The following is a 16,569-nucleotide window of genomic DNA, read 5'->3' as shown; positions in this document are numbered from 1 at the left end:
AAGAGATCTCTAGTCTTTCCCATTCTGTTGTTTTCCTCTATTTCTTTGCATTGATCACTGAAGAAGGCTTTCTTATATCTTCTTGCTATTCTTTGGAACTCTGCATTCAGATGCTTATATCTTTCCTTTTCTCCTTTGCTTTTCGCCTCTCTTCTTTTCACAGCTATTTATAAGGCCTCCCCTGACAGCCATTTTGCTTTTTTGCATTTCTTTTCCATGGGGATGGTCTTGATCCCTGTCTCCTGTACAATGTCACAAACCTCATTCCATAGTTCATCAGGCACTCTATCTATCAGATCTAGACCCTTAAATCTCTTTCTCACTTCCACTGTATAATCATAAGGGATTTGATTTAGGTCATACCTGAATGGTCTAGCAGTTTTCCCTATTTTCTTCAATTTAAGTCTGAATTTGGCAATAAGGAGTTCATGATCTGAGCCACAGTCAGCTCCCGGTCTTGTTTTTGTTGACTGAATAGAGCTTCTTCATCTTTGGCTGCAAAGAATATAACCAATCTGATTTTGGTGTTAACCATCTGGTGATGTCCATGTGTAAAGTCTTCTCTTGTGTTGTTGGAAGAGGGTGTTTGCTATGACCAGTGCATTTTCTTGGCAAAACTCTATTAGTCTTTGCCCTGCTTCATTCCACATTCCCAGGCCAAATTTGCCTGTTACTCCAATCTAGATAGTATATTCAAAAGCAGAGACATTACTTTGCCGACTAAGGTCCGTTTAGTCAAGGCTATGGTTTTTCCTCTGGTCATGTATGGATGTAAGAGTTGGACTGTGAAGAAGGCTGAGCCCTGAAGAATTGATGCTTTTGAACTGTGGTGTTGGAGAAGACTCTTGAGAGTCCCTTGGACTGCAAGGAGATCCAACCAGTCCATTCTGAAGGAGATCAACCCTGGGATTTCTTTGGAAGGAATGATGCTAAAGCTGAAGCTCCAGCACTTTGGCCACCTCATGTGAAGAGTTGACTCATTGCAAAAGACTCTGATGCTGGGAGGAATTGGGGGCAGTAGGAGAAGGGGATGACCGAGAATGAAATGGCTGGATGGCATCATGGACTCAATGGACGTGAGTCTGAGTGAACTCCAGGAGATGGTGATGGACAGGGAGGCCTGGCGTGCTACGATTCATGGGGTCGCAAATAGTCTGACAGGACTGAGCAACTGAACTGAACTGAACTGAACTGAAAGGAAATGTTGCCAGAAGAAATGAAACAAAAGTAGAAGTAAAATTGTTACCTAACTCAGGCCCAGCTGCTTGCCACTGGAAAATCAATACAAGTGAAAAAGAAATGTTGGTAGAAAGGAAAGTTGTTTTTAATGAGTACTGACAATCTGGGGAGTTAGTAGACTCAGTGTTCTCCAGAAACTACCTCCAAAAATTCTGCTCAGCCAGGAAAATTTTTAAAGTGAAAAAGGGGGAGAAAACTCAGTTAATCATTGAGACAGGGGTTCAGAGTTATCAGTATCCCTTGCTGGGTGCAGACCTGTTTGTAAGCTTTTGCAATTCTTGTGATTTGTTATTTACATACTATCTTGTTCACACAGTTTGTTTATGAGATTACTAAAGCGGAAACTATGGAAGAGATCTGGTCATGTGTTAATTACTTATTCTTCATTTATTCTTCTTTCATCTATGGGAAGAAACAGCACATTAGGCGTGGTATTGTGTGGTCAACATACTTGAAAGCTGTGGTATGGCTGGAGATGAGTGGAGTAAAAGGTGCCTGGTTTAAGGTTAGTAACAAGACAAAGGGGCCTCCTGAGAAAAGCTGCTTGCAAAATTAAGTTTTAAACACTTCTGTTTCAGGAACTAAATAAGGAGACACATAAGAATAAAGCTGTAAAAATTCTTATATTATCAACTGCTTGACCTAATTGGGCATCTAAATATAGCTATGTGACACCATACTCAGCTTATGCAAATAAACTCTGTTTTCTTAACATAAATGGAAAACTAAATGAGATAGACAGTATGAAAGACCCTACAACAAATCTATTTAGACATTTCAAAGTATTTAAACCATACAGAATATATTCTTTGACCATAACTGAATTAAATTCAAAGCAATACAAAAGCTACCTAAAGCTTTTAAATTATATGGAAATTAAGTTCATTCTAAATAATCCATAGCTCCAATAAGAAATAATAAGGCAAATTAGAAAACAATTCAAATTGACTGATAAATATAGCATCAGAAAATATATCTATCTACAAATGTATTTAGCTATGTGTTTATCCATACATCTATCTATATCAATGTTTAGAAAAAATATATATATTTTAGTTTTAAATCTTACAAGTTAAAATACTAATACTAGAATATAAGGATTTAATATTTCAAATTAAGGTGCTAGAAATGAAAGATGAAATTAAGCTTAAAATAAGTATAAAGGAGGAAATAATAAATTATGAATGGAAATCAATAAATTGTGCAAATTATACACAAAAATTTTTAAAAAAATCTGTTTTAAAGATTAATGAACTTGATCCTGGACCAAAGCTAATTAAGATGAAAGAAGCATCAGAGTGAGAAAACTAGAAGCATCCAAAATGACTCCTTTTCCTAGGGCAATTACCTGGCTGTTGCAGGCCTTAGATCACTGAGGTGAGAATCTACACTTGAAATTCATGAATTAATTAATTTCTGGGGCTGGTATTTTCAACTACAAATTGGTGCTTGCCATAGGCACTTGAATCATGTGCTGCTGCAGCTGCTGACCTTCAACACCGCCTGAAAGGGGTTCAGGGTGGAGAGCACAAGTGAGTCAGTCACTCTGCGCTGGGGAAGGGCGAGGTGGCGAATTCAGATAGATAGTTTCAGGAGCCAATTTTATGAACCCAGTTGTTGTGGCCTCGGCTTCCCTGGTGGCTCAGAGGTTAAAGCATCTGCCCGCAATGCAGGAGACCGTGGTTCGATCCCTGTGTCGGGAAGATCCCCTGGAGAAGGAAATGGCAACCCACTCCAGTGTTCTTGCCTGGAGAATCCCATGGAGAGAGGAGCCTGGTGGGCTACAGCCCATGGGGTCACCAAGAGTCAGACACGACTGAGCGACTTCACTTTCACTTTTCTTTTATATCCATATATCTGGGCTGTATGCTCAGTTGTTCGGTCGTGTCTGACTCTTTGTGACCCCATGGGCTATAGCTCGCAGGCTCCTCTGTCTAAGGGATTTCCTAGGCGAGAATGGGTTGGAGTGGATTTCCAATTCCAGTATAGATTTCTGAATCCAGTATTGCTTTCCCATACTGGAGTAGGTTGCCATGTCCTCCTCCAGGGGATCTCCCCAACCCAAGGATCGAACTCAGGACTCCTGCAGTGCAGGCAGATTCTTTACTGTCCGAATCACGAGGGAAGCCCAAGAGTATTGCTTTGAGTAGCATATCCCTTCTCCAAGTGATCTTCTCGACCCATGAGCTCCTGGATTGTAGATGGATTCTTTACCAGCTGAGCAACCAGGGAAGCCCTCCTGAAAGACATTTTCAGAAGCCAATTTTATGAACCCAATTCTTGTATCTCCTCATATCTAGAAAAGTACCAAAATCGTTCATGCTGATGGCTGTTGCTCATGACTAACAAACATCAGGAGACCAGCAGAAACCTTCTGGAAAAATATGTGCTTGAGTGCAAGTATCCCCTCTCGTAAAATCACATATCTACTGACCTTCTCCTCAGCCTCCTTGGAGCAGTTTTTCAGAGCTATCTGGGGATGCAGTCCTCATTTTGCACACATAAAACTTAACTTGCAATTCTCACATTGTGCATTTTATTTTAAATCAGCTGTATTTTAATTATTATGACTTTCCAAATGACCCAGTGGTAAAGAATTTGCCTGCCAATGCAGGATATCCAGGAGACATGGGTTCAAGCCCTAGGTTGGGAAGATCACCTGGAGAAGGAAATAGCAACCCACTTCAGTATTCTTGCCTGGGAAATCCCCTGGACAGAGAAGCCTAATGGGTTACATTCCATGGGGTCCCAAAGGAGTCAGACACTATTTAGTGACTAAACAACAGCAAAATTTTAATTATTAAGGCTGTGTTTATGATTTAAGTTGACATAGAACTTTTAGTTTTCTCCAGAGGCAGGTTAGGTGGTCTGGTATTCCCATCTCTTTCAGAATTTTCCACAGTTTATTGTGATCCACACAGTCTAAGGCTTTGACATAGTCAATAAAGCAGAAATAGATGTTTTTCTGGAACTCTCTTACTTTTTCCATGATCCAGCGGATGTTGGCAATTTGATCTCTGGTTCCTCTGCCTTTTCTAAAACCAGCTTGAACATCAGGAAGTTCACGGTTCATGTATTGCTGAAGCCTGGCTTGGAAAATTTTGAGCATTACTTTACTAGCATGTGAAATGAGTGCAATTGTGTGGTAGTTTGAGCATTCTTTGGCGTTGCCTATCTTTGGGATTGGAATGAAAACTGACCTTTTCCAGTCCTGTGGCCACTGCTGAGTTTTCCACATTTGCTGGCATATTGAGTGCAGCACTTTCACAGCATCATCTTTCAGGATTTGAAATAGCTCAACTGGAATTCCATCACCTCCAAATCTGTATGCATGTCAGGAAGCAACAGTTAGAACTGGACATGGAATAACAGACTGGTTCCAAATAGGAAAAGGTGTACGTCAAGGCTGTATATTGTCACCCTGCTTATTTAACTTATATGCAGAGTACATCATGAGAAATGCTGGACTGGAAGAAACACAAGCTGGAATCCAGATTGCCAGGAGAAATATCAATAACCTCAGATATGCAGATGACACCACCCTTATGGCAGAAAGTGAAGAGGAACTAAAAAGCCTCTTGATGAAAGTGAAAGAGGAGAGTGAAAAAGTTGGCTTAAAGCTCAACATTCAGAAAACGAAGATCATGGCATCTGGTCCCATCACTTCATGGGAAATATATGGGGAAACAGTGGAAACAGTGTCAGACTTTATATTTTTGGGCTCCAAAATCACCGCAGATGGTGACTGCAGCCATGAAATTAAAAGACACTTACTTCTTGGAAGAAAAGTTATGACCAACGAAGATAGCATATTCAAAAGCAGGGACATTACTTTGCCGACTAAGGTCCGTCTAGTCAAGGCTATGGTTTTTCCTGTGGTCATGTATGGATGTGAGAGTCGGACTGTGAAGAAGGCTGAGTGCCTAACAATTGATGCTTTTGAACTGTGGTATTGGAGAAGACTCTTGAGAGTCCCTTGGACTGCAAGGAGATCCAACGAGTCCATTCTGAAGGAGATCAGCCCTGGGATTTCTTTGGAGGGAATGATGCTGAAGCTGAAACTCCAGTACTTTGGCCACCTCATGCAAAGAGTTGACTCATTGGAAAAGACTCTGATGCTGGGAGGGATTGGGGGCAGGAGGAGAAAGGGACGACCGAGGATGGGATTCCTAGATGGCATCACGGACTCGATGGACATGAGTCTGAGTGAACTCCGGGAGATGGTGATGAACAGGGAGGCCTGGCATGCTGCAATTCATGGGGTTGCAAAGAGTTGGACACGACTGAGCGACTGAACTGAACTGACTGAGAACTTTTAGTTACCAAAAAAAAAAAAAAAAAAAATTCTACTAAAGTAATCATGGAAATTTCTCCAGTTCTCTTCTAGTGTCAGGGTACATATTCCACAAGCAGGTTGAATGAGACAGTGAGAAACTCAATGTTTCTTATATTTTGTATCCTGTTGGCTGCAAAAAAAAAAAAAAAAAAAAAAAAAAAAAGCTCAAACTAAAAGTTTAGAGTTAAACTGTATTCAGGAGGCTCAGAGAGAACTTAGCCTGAAAGGCCTCTTCTCAGCTCTGAAGGACTGCTCAGAATAAGTAAAGGAGGAGACAGGATATAAAGTAGCTTTTCAGAACAAGCAAACAATATCAACAAAACAGGAAGTAGAAAATCAAAATATTACTTCTAATTAAAGAAAAAACAGACATCTGAAGTTAAATTTAGCACTTTTCTATGTTTAGGAAGGTAAAAGAATCTGAGCCCATTGGGAACTCATGCACACCCGTGGTGGATTCATGTTGATGTATGGCAAAACCAATACAGTATTGTAAAGTAAAATATAAAAATAAATAAATAAATAATAAATGAAACCATTCCTTTAATATGCACCTTAAATATCTAGGGCCAGTATTCTGGTTTTTTTTTTTAATTCTTTTTAAAATTTATTTATTTTAATTGGAGGCCAATTACTTTACAATATTGTAGCATTTTTTGCCATACATTGACATGAATCAGCCATGAGTGTACATGTGTCCCCCATCCTGAACCCCTCTCCCACCTCCCACCCCATCCCAATGGGGAGGTCATCCCAATGCACCAGCCCTGAGGACCCTGTCTCATGCATCAAACCTGGACTGGAGATCTGTTTCACATATGATAATATACATATTCCAATGCTATTCTCTCAGATCATCCCACCCTCTCCCTCTCCCACAGAGTCCAAAAGACTGTTTTGTACATCTGTGTCTCTTTTGCTGTCTTGCATACAGGGTTATCATTACCATCTTTCTAAATTCCATATATATGTGTTAGTATACTGTATTGGTGTTTTTCTTTCTGGCTTACTTCACTCTGTATAATCGGCTCCAGTTTCATCCACCTCATTAGAACTGATTCAAATGTATTCTTTTTAATGGCTGAGTAATACTCCATTGTGTATATATACCACAGCTTTCTCATCCATTCGTCTGCTGATGGACATCTAGGTTGCTTCCATGTCCTGGCTATTATAAACAGTGCTTGGATGAACATTGGGTACACGTGTCTCTTTCAATTCTGGTTTCCTTGGGGTGTATGCCCAGCAGTGGGATTGCTGGGTCATGTGGCAGTTCTGTTTCCAGTGTTCTGTTTTTCTCCCTTCTGAATCCCCTCAGGAGGCACAGTTGGGGGGTGACTGCTGCATCTTTTGTTTACTGATGTGGCAGGTGACATTTTCCATCTGCAGTCACACAGGAGTCCTTAGGATTTAGTTTCAAGTAACAGTATTTTTCAGAGTGATACTCATATACACCAGGAATTTAGAATCTTCCACATAGAAAAATTTGAAGTTAAAAACAGAACTTTAAAATAATAAAGTCTCAGGTTGATGACTAATGTTTATGATTGATGAGAAAATAAATTTAGTATTTTATTTTTAACTAATAATTGTTTTCAATGCCGTATTCAGTAAATTTTAATTTTAATCCAAAGCTTCAGTTCAATTTTTTTGATAAGTTAAACTGTTTCTCCTAGATAAGATGTCCAGAACATTTTGTACAGATTTCTTACCGTTTCATAGGCTACTGAGCTGAAATTGTTTAGCTGCAAATACCTTTATTATCCTGGACTATTTTTCTTTCCATAGCTACTTCCAGTCACCAGAAGTGGAGATTTCTTCTGACTTTTACACTCTTTAGTAGTTCTTTTAGATTTTTCCTTCCCTAGAGCTGACATTTTTGCTTGAGTTTAAGCTTTCTCACACATTCAGGCATTTCTAGAGAAGGAAATGTAGAACTTCTAGTGAAAGTATGATGATAGGTTCAAAAATTGGTTGCTGCTCAAAGACTAGAACAAGAGGAATGATTCTAAATCAGAACTAAGTCATTCAGAGATTCTTTCTCTGATCCCCTTCAGGTTTGTGTCTTAAAAGCCTGTAATTAACAACTGAATTAAAGTGCAAACATCTCCTTGGGACTTTGAGAGCAGATAGCAGCCATGGTACTGGTGCCAGCAACTTTTGCAATAACAGCATCGCCAGCAACTTTGGCTGCAGCATTAAACATGGCAAGCATTAGCACCCTCCACATTAAGCATTGTTGGTCAATGAGTTTGGCAGGTGTTCCCAGGATGCCCAGGAGGAAAGATTAACAGTGTGTTAAGAACATACGCTTGGGAGTAGAGGTGGCTGGCATGCCAACAGGATTTCAATAAGACTCCACCAATTAAGAAATCTTAGAATTCTCTACGCTCAAGTTACAATTTATCAGGAAGTCTTGAGCCAAGGAAATGTTTCCTGTTAACATTTGTGAACTTTATTTTTACTCTGTTAATGCTTGTGTTTTCACTACTTTGATGTGGTAATTCAGAAACCAGAATATTCCATTTCTCTATCCAGTGAACCTAGCCACCAAAACTTCTTTCTAGTCTCAAGGATAACATTGCCCGGTCATCTTTGAAGAACTCTTACCCACCAATAATTGAGATGCTTGCTAATTAATGGATTATGATTAATGAAAATACTTTTCTAAGAAAAGAATGTTGGCCTAAAGTTTCATTCCTATTAAGTAACACAATTCACACTTACTTTGGGTTTAGAATTGTTAACGTAATTTTAAAACCTCATATGCTAGTTTTTAAAAAAGTTTATTTTTCAACCAAAATAAAGCTTTAAAAAAGATAATACATAGTGAAGTAAGCCAGAAAGGAAAACACCAATACAGTATACTAACACATATGTATGGAATTTAGAAAGATGGCAATGATGACCCTGTATGCAAGACAGCAAAAAAGACACAGATGTGTAGAGCGGACTTTTGGACTCAGAGGGAGAGGGAGAGGGTGGGATGATTTGGGAGAATGGCATTGAAACATGTATACTATTATGTAAGAATCGAATCGCCAGTCTATGTCCGATGCAGTATACAGCATGTTTGGGGCTGGTGCACAGGGATGACCCAGAGGGATGTTATAGGGAGGGAGGTGGGAAGGGGGTTCATGTTTGGGAATGCATGTACAGCCGTGGTGGATTCATGTCAATGTATGGCAAAACCAATACAGTATTGTAAAGTAAAATAAAGTAAAAATAAAAATTAAAAAAATAAAAAATAAAAAAGATAATACAAAATATTTTAAAAGAAAACCTCAGGAGATTTTCAACAGTTTCATGGCAGCTAGAAAGTTTACTCCTATTACAAATCAGAGTCTGAACGATCTTACAATGAGTACTTGTGTCTAATTCATGAGCAAAAGCAGGATCTGGATGCAGGAGTCTGTGTGTGTGTGTTCATTCCTCAGTCATCTGACTCTTTGTGACCCCATGGGCTGTGGCTTGCCAGGCTCCTCCATCCATGGACTTTTCCATGCAAGAATACTGGAATGGATTGACATTTCCTTCTCCAGGGGATCTTCCTTACCCAGGGATCAAACCCAGGTCTCCCACATTGCAGGTAGACTCTTTACCATCTGAGCCACCAGGGAAGCAGTAATTATGAGCTGAGTTTTCCATTTAGACCAGTATTCATATATTTGGATATGATCACTAAATAGTTTAAGAATATATAACACAAATTTTAATGATTTCAATGATTTTCAGGCTAGCCGTTTGACTGTGGAAACAGTGTGTGCAAATGTATTTGAAATATTTTCACTAAAAGGTGGGTTGTGCAACTACCTTATGACATATACATCTGAAAGACAATTTTAATATCTGTTTCCACCACCATTCCCCAAGATTTAAAGGATGAAAATAGAATGGGTTAAGAATTTTAGAGTTGATTCTTATGTTTCAAAGTCATCTAATACAAATTATGCAGGAATTTAGCAGTACATTCATTTTAAACATTAGGCCCCTCCAAGAATACATACAAGAATAAGGTACAAGATTCACATATTTCCCGGGGAAACAAATGGACAATTCTTCAGCTGTTATGGAGGTAAAGGACAATGTGTTTACATAAAGCTGAAAGACCCTTACATTACTTTACATTATCTTTCAGCCATATTGAAGTTCTTAAATAAGTACCTACTTTAAAATAAAGAAATTCAGATAAATGAAATGTATATGGCTGAGACAATTTGTCCTGTGTGAATTTTGAATACATTCCAAAGGACTATTTTTCACCTTCTTTTTTCAAATCTTACCCCTAGTGTGTTTGGAGTGTTCCTTTAATTTTATGCTTCTTTTCTATGGCATTCCAAGGCAGATGATCCTGTTTTTCCCACTGTCTTCAGTAGGACCTCTGTCCTTTGTAAATGATTCTTAACTTGATTCCTGAGATTTGTCAGCCTCTTCATTTTTGCTATGGTGATTCAGTAGAGCACAGGTATTTCGGTTTCCTCTTAGGTTAACTTCAGTGTAGTGGTCCAGATTCTTCATACTCCCCTCATTTTAGCATAGTTTCCTGAACAAAAGCTTTTATTATGTCTTATCCAGAGAAACACCTTGTCTTGGGGGAGTGAAGGATTATAGTCAACAATCATTATTTATCCAGGCAATGATTCACATTGTTGTTGCTGAAGTTTGAGAAAAATCTTGAAGTCTGCACGGCAGACATGATCTTAGCTTGAGGCAGTATTTTGACTTCAAACATTCTGTCCACTCCTGTGGAAAACTGGGCTACTCCTCTCAAATAAAGCTTGTTTCAACAGATGGAATATAAATGCATGTGATTTACTAGTTTAGTTTTGATGATGCTATTAAGATGTTCAGTTCTGTTCACAATTCAAGAATTTACAAGTATGTTGCATGCTGCATATTTTTCATAATAATAAATTATAGATGTCTTTATTAATTATTCCTGTAAATTTTACATATTTCAGAGCCAAATCATTTTCTTGTTAGTCTTTACATCCCAGTCAATTAATAACTATGTACATGAAAGATGTTTAAATGAAAGCCAGAGGATCTGAATGCTAATCCTTGTTCTGCCATGACTAGTTATCTGTCTTGGGATAAGTCACTTCACTTCTTTGGAATTTGTTTTCCTTGTGTATAAATTGAATATCAGATTTGGATTCAATCTATTATGCCTTCCCATCTAAAAAAATTTTTTTTTTTCCATGACAAAATAGGTAACCAGAGTCATAGATTTGCTAATCAAAGTTGTCTTTTCTCTCAGTGTTACATACAACCCCACACACATACCCTGTGTGTGTATGTGAATACTATGAACATTGAGCTAAGGCATCACTCAGATAATTATGAATACATATGAAATAGCTCATAAATATATGAATGCACACTTCTAAACTTAGAATTTTATAAATGGTCTTATATTGACCTAGCCTGCTCTGTTTTGGACCTCTGATTTGAATAATCTCTTTCTTATTCAGATATCCCAGCCACACTGAATTCCTGGCTGTTATTCCTTCACACTGAGCCCATATTAACCTGAAGAATTTTGAACTTCCCACTTCCTGAAATGTTCTTTTTCTAGATATCTATATTTTTGTTCCTTGTTTTTCTTTAGGTCCCTGCTCTAATTTCACCTTATCCAAAAAGGCATCCTAATTAATCCTGTATAAAAATACATCCACCACATATATACATATACATGTTATGAAAACACAGACAGAAGAAAGTAGGTAGTGACTTGAAAAACGTTATTTGGGTATCTTGAGGTAACGCACACAGAATCAATCATCGGCTTTCTCTTCTGTGTTTTAACTGCAGAACCATTGCGCCAACTATGCATATTGTTCTTGGTAGAAGGAGCATTTATGTGAAACATCATTACTGTGCTGAGTTCAGCTCTACAAATTCATTGTATTTTAATTTCTCCTTCTGCTAAACCATGAAGTGATAGAAAATATATAAGTGGCAACTGCAGCAAGGGAGGGCTAGAACAAACCACCAGGGAGAGCTCAGAATGACATAAGTCTCCAGGAGGTTTTAGTGGCCAAGAATATGCAGCTTTCAGTAGAAAAACTCTGAGAGGCAAGAACTCCCCATGAACTCCCTAGGGTGAATGGGGGTCAGCATCCCTGGTGCCTGGACTCTTATCTTTAGAGAAGCCATTTCAAGTTCCAATTTAAAATACTAATAGAAAACCAGTGCAAAGGGTTACAAATATTAACATCAAAGGAAAGGAAAAAAGATTATTGAGAGAAGAAAGTTGATCTCTTTAACAAAAGCACTTTTCAATAAACTTTATTGGAAAGTTGAAGACAGTGTGTCTACATGGAAATGAATCACATCTCAGTTGTGGCATCTCACACATCATGTTGATGTATCCAGGTTGCAGGCTATCTGAAAGCACATCAGTTGAAATCATGACATAAAAACAATCTCTCCCAAAAGTCACAGTAAGATTGCCTGTTTTTTAAGCAGAAACTTGTAAGGTTTAAAAAGTCTCCTCCTTTTTCATATTTCCTTTTGAATATTAAAAGACTGTCAATATAAAGAACACAATTCCTCAAAAGTACATATGCATTCAAGACAAACATATATAAATAAATAAATATTCTTAATTTAAAATGTAAGATTTTAGGAAATATCAGAGACATACGGTGAAAAAAAAAAAGATTCAAGTCACAAATCATATTTACCCTAATATTTATGTTTAATCAAAAGATAGAAGGAAAAGAATTGTGAGTTTAATCAAGAGATATGTATTTTTGCATATGCATATGTTTATGTATATTTATGTGAATGTGTACTTAATCTAAATTAGGCTACTAATTAAATATTCAGATAAAAAGGTGTATTCTAATTAATATCTTTGACATTAATAAGCAAGAAATTTGAGAGTGAAAGAGGTCTTTTACGTTTATCCTTCCTAATATGCCTTCTAATTTGGTAAATCTTTTGCAAACGTGTGCATGAATGTTCCTTTACACATTCATACCCAGAGCTAATCTCTTCTTTTTCACCTTTCCCTATAGTAACATAGTCTAAGTCATGATCATGGGTCGATGTCTTAGAATAGCTTCCTATATAATGTGTGTGTGTTATTAATATTAACCCACAGAGGAGGCATTCCTCACAGAGAGATCCTTTTAAATTGTCAGTTAGGTCAAGACTACCCTCCTGAGGGGCTCCCTCATAGCTCAGTTGGTAAAGAATCTGCCTGCATTGCAGGAGACCTCAGTTCGATCCCTGAGTTAGGAAGATTCCCTGGAGAAGGGAAAGGCTACCCACTCCAGTATTCTGGCCTGGAGAATTCCATGGACTGTATAGTCCATGGGGTCTCAAAGAGCTGGGCATGACTGAGGTACTTTCACTTTCACTTTACCCTCCTCAGAATCTCAAAATCTCTAGTAGCTTCTCATTTCACTCATAATAATACTCATGAGCTTAGGATTTTATAAATGGTCCTAAACTCATCCCCCTCCCTGTTTGTTTTAGAACTTATATCTCAATACTCTCCTCCTCATTAAGATACTCCAGCCACACTGGCCTCCAGTTATTAATCCTTAACACTGGGCCTGTTTCCATACCAAGAACTGAACTTGAATTTCTCATTTCCTGAAACGTTTTTTCCCCAGGTATTCATATTATTTGCCCCCTCTTTTCTTCTAGATCTCTGCTCTAATCTCACCTTTTCTGATAAGCAACTCTTTTTCATCCACATAAAAAGACATCCCTCTCCCTCAGACCTTATCTGCATATCCTGTTGCTTTTTCTTGTAACACAAATTTCTACCTTTCTTATTGTCACATATTTTTATGTATTTGTTTAATAACAAGGACAAGTGACCTATCAATTTATGTTTATGGTGACAGATTGAAAATTCAGCAGCAGCAGTTCTGGGGTAAGCTTTGATTAGAAGTACCCCATGCTGTTGAACCAAAGCATATATTTGATCCCTTCTACAATCGATTCACTTTTTTAATGGCTTATCACACAAGTAGTGGTAAGGATGAGATGTAATGATCCTTTCTTTAAAGAAAAGATTCTCTAGTCCCCTGGTTGGTTAAGTGCTTTTTGTGCAGTGAATGATCTTCCATGGGCATTAACATGAGATACAAAAATACACATGAATTTTCTATGTCATTCATATTTCTCTTGTCTCCTTTTATCAGATCTCCCAAGACCTCAACCATTCAAGATATTCATTACTGACAAGACAGTTATGTATCCAGTGGGATAATCTTTCCTCTATATTATATGCATATATTATATATACAACAAATTATATATATGTATATAGGCAGACGCTTTAACCTCTGAGCCACCAGGAAAGCCCTATATATACAATATATGCATACACAACTCATGACTCAGAATATTCCTGCTGCTGCTGCTAAGTCATTTCAGTTGTGTCCAACTCTGTGCAACCCCATAGATGGCGGCCCACCAGGCTCTCCCGTCCCTGAGATTCTCCAGGCAAGATGAGGAAGATTGTAAAGCAGCAGCAATCCATTTTCAGACACAAAAGTGAGAGGCTGTGTCCCAGTCTAAGCCAAATCATTGAGATAATGGTCTTTTTTAAACACTGCCTTGCAGAAATTCTGGATTTCACAGCATTTCCTAAGTTGATACTTGATTGAACTGAACTTGTCATTTCTCCTTATTCTTGACTTCTAAAAGAAATTAACAAAGCAGTTAATAGTTAACAAAGCAATGAATGAAGTTACCAAAGGAGTTACAGAAGAAAGCAAATAAAACATTTTCAAGTGCATAATCCACCTGTACTTTATCCCAAATTCATTATAGAGAGTGTCTTAATGATTATGAATGGGTTATCATAATCTTGCTCCCCACCATCTGGGTAGTCTTCCTTTACTGTTTTATCAATGAGTAAAACAGTTCTAGAATCCTGAGCATCTGTTGTAAGGTTACTGCTATTAATAATATCATAGCTTGTGTTCCTCTGAATGAAAATCTTGAAACAGGGTGTTGGGTGAAATTAGTTCATTATGTTACCCCAAGAAAATAAGAGTTGGAGAGAATAGAGAGTGAGATGGAGAAGGAAACAATTCCATATAAAGGCAAATTATTCAGGTCATTGTCATGAAAGCCTTGTTTTAGCTGGGACCTTCTGAGAAGCACACAGAATGACTCCCAATGCTAGCTGCCTCTCCCATCAGCTCTTGTTTTCTATAGGTTGAGAATTGCCCCCGAATGACTCCTTCCCCATGTTTTGGAGGCCCTCCTGCTGCTATAAGGGTCCACTGTGTAGGAGGAGTCTCAAGGCTGAAAATGAAGTGTTGTTGGCACATGAAGGAAGGCCCTGCCAGCTTAAAGTGTATCTTGGACTCAGAGGTCTGCACTGGTACCATTTACCCTGAAGTAAGGAATCAGAGATAAGGTCAATATGATGTGGCTGAACAACTGTTATCCTGGGCCCCATAAATCAACTATTTAACAATTTGGGCACATTTTGTCTGTGTTGCTCAGTTGTGTCCAACTCTTGGCAACCCCATGGACTGTAGTCTGCCAAGCTCCTCTGTCCATGGGATTTTCCAGACAAGAATACTGGAGTGGGTTGCCATTTTCTTTAGGAGATCTTCCCAACCCAGGGATTGAACCCCAATCTCTTATACTGTGAGCAGATTCTTTACTGTCTGAGTCACCAGGGAAGACAGTCACCTTTTGTATGACATTAAATTCCGACATGTAAATGTAATTTTCAAAATTTACTTTCATTCCTGCTTTAATAAAAAATGTGTAGACAACACAGCCTCTCTCCAGGCATTCTGCAAGCTAGTATTTCTAAATGATGACAATAAAACTTAACAGATTGTGGAAAAAAACAAGGTAGAAGATTTTAAGTCATAGTCTTCACATTAAAGAAAAGGAAGACTTTCCAGATGTTAGCAGAGGTGTGGATAGCACACTCCACATTCTCAGTTCCACAAGTAGACTTTTCCGAAACTGAATCAATCTACTAGCTGTTGATCTCCACCTCTCCTTCCATGGCCATGCTTCTGTTTTGCAGAGGAAAGGCATTCTTCTCACTGGCATTTTATTATTGTCTGTTACATTAGGTATGCAACACTCCAGGTGAATAACCGAAAGCACAGTCAGGAATGCACTGTTCCTAAATCCAAGATCCTCTGAAGTAAAGTCAGACAGATTTGCCAAGATATTCTGAGCAGGTTGGCATTTTTTTCTCTTTTGAAACTTGAATTTAGAAAAGGGAAGTTTTCACAGGATACTTATTAACCTATTTATTAGAGTCAAAAAATGGATTATTCTAAGATAAATTATTTCTGATTTGGTTGAATGGTTTTATCATGTAAATGAACTTTGTCAACTCCTTTCTATAGCACATACTTTCCAGAAATGAAATGAACTATATATCCAGGTTCAAAGTTTAATAAATATATATTTAATGACGTGTTACCACATATTATTGAGATACAAGATATGAAACTAAACTCTTCAAACTTAGGTTAAATTTCTATATTCTGATGTTTAACTGTGTGAAGAATAAATTATTTATAAAATGAGAGATTAAATAGATACCATTTTGAGTGTAACTAAGGTTAGAAGAGGATTACTGTTTATTACATTTATGTTTATTAGCATATCATTAATAAATACTTTAATATTATAATACTGGAAGAAGTACTTCTAAGTCAACCAACATAAGCAGGTTAAAATGAAATATACTAGAATATCAGAGACTTAAACAGGCAATGAGTTGAATTTGAAGCCTGGCTTGATTACTGTGATAACTCAGGAAAACAGGCTATGGATCAAACGAAACAACTTATTGATTGAGGATGTGCCCCCTCCCCCACAAAGGAGCAGATGGCTGAAGCTAAGCATTTATTCTCATCAGCGGCTTTGTTGATAACTTCATACCATGGTGCACAATTTTAATTGAATGCTTAGATGGCAATCAGTGCCTGGCTTGGATTTCTTTGTTTTCTTGAATCTTGTCCATGGAAACAATGTCAACA

This window comes from Budorcas taxicolor, chromosome 1 (genome assembly GCF_023091745.1).
Source record: "Budorcas taxicolor isolate Tak-1 chromosome 1, Takin1.1, whole genome shotgun sequence".
Taxonomy (NCBI): Eukaryota; Metazoa; Chordata; class Mammalia; order Artiodactyla; family Bovidae; genus Budorcas; species Budorcas taxicolor.
Note: the sequence above shows the minus strand (reverse complement) of the source record.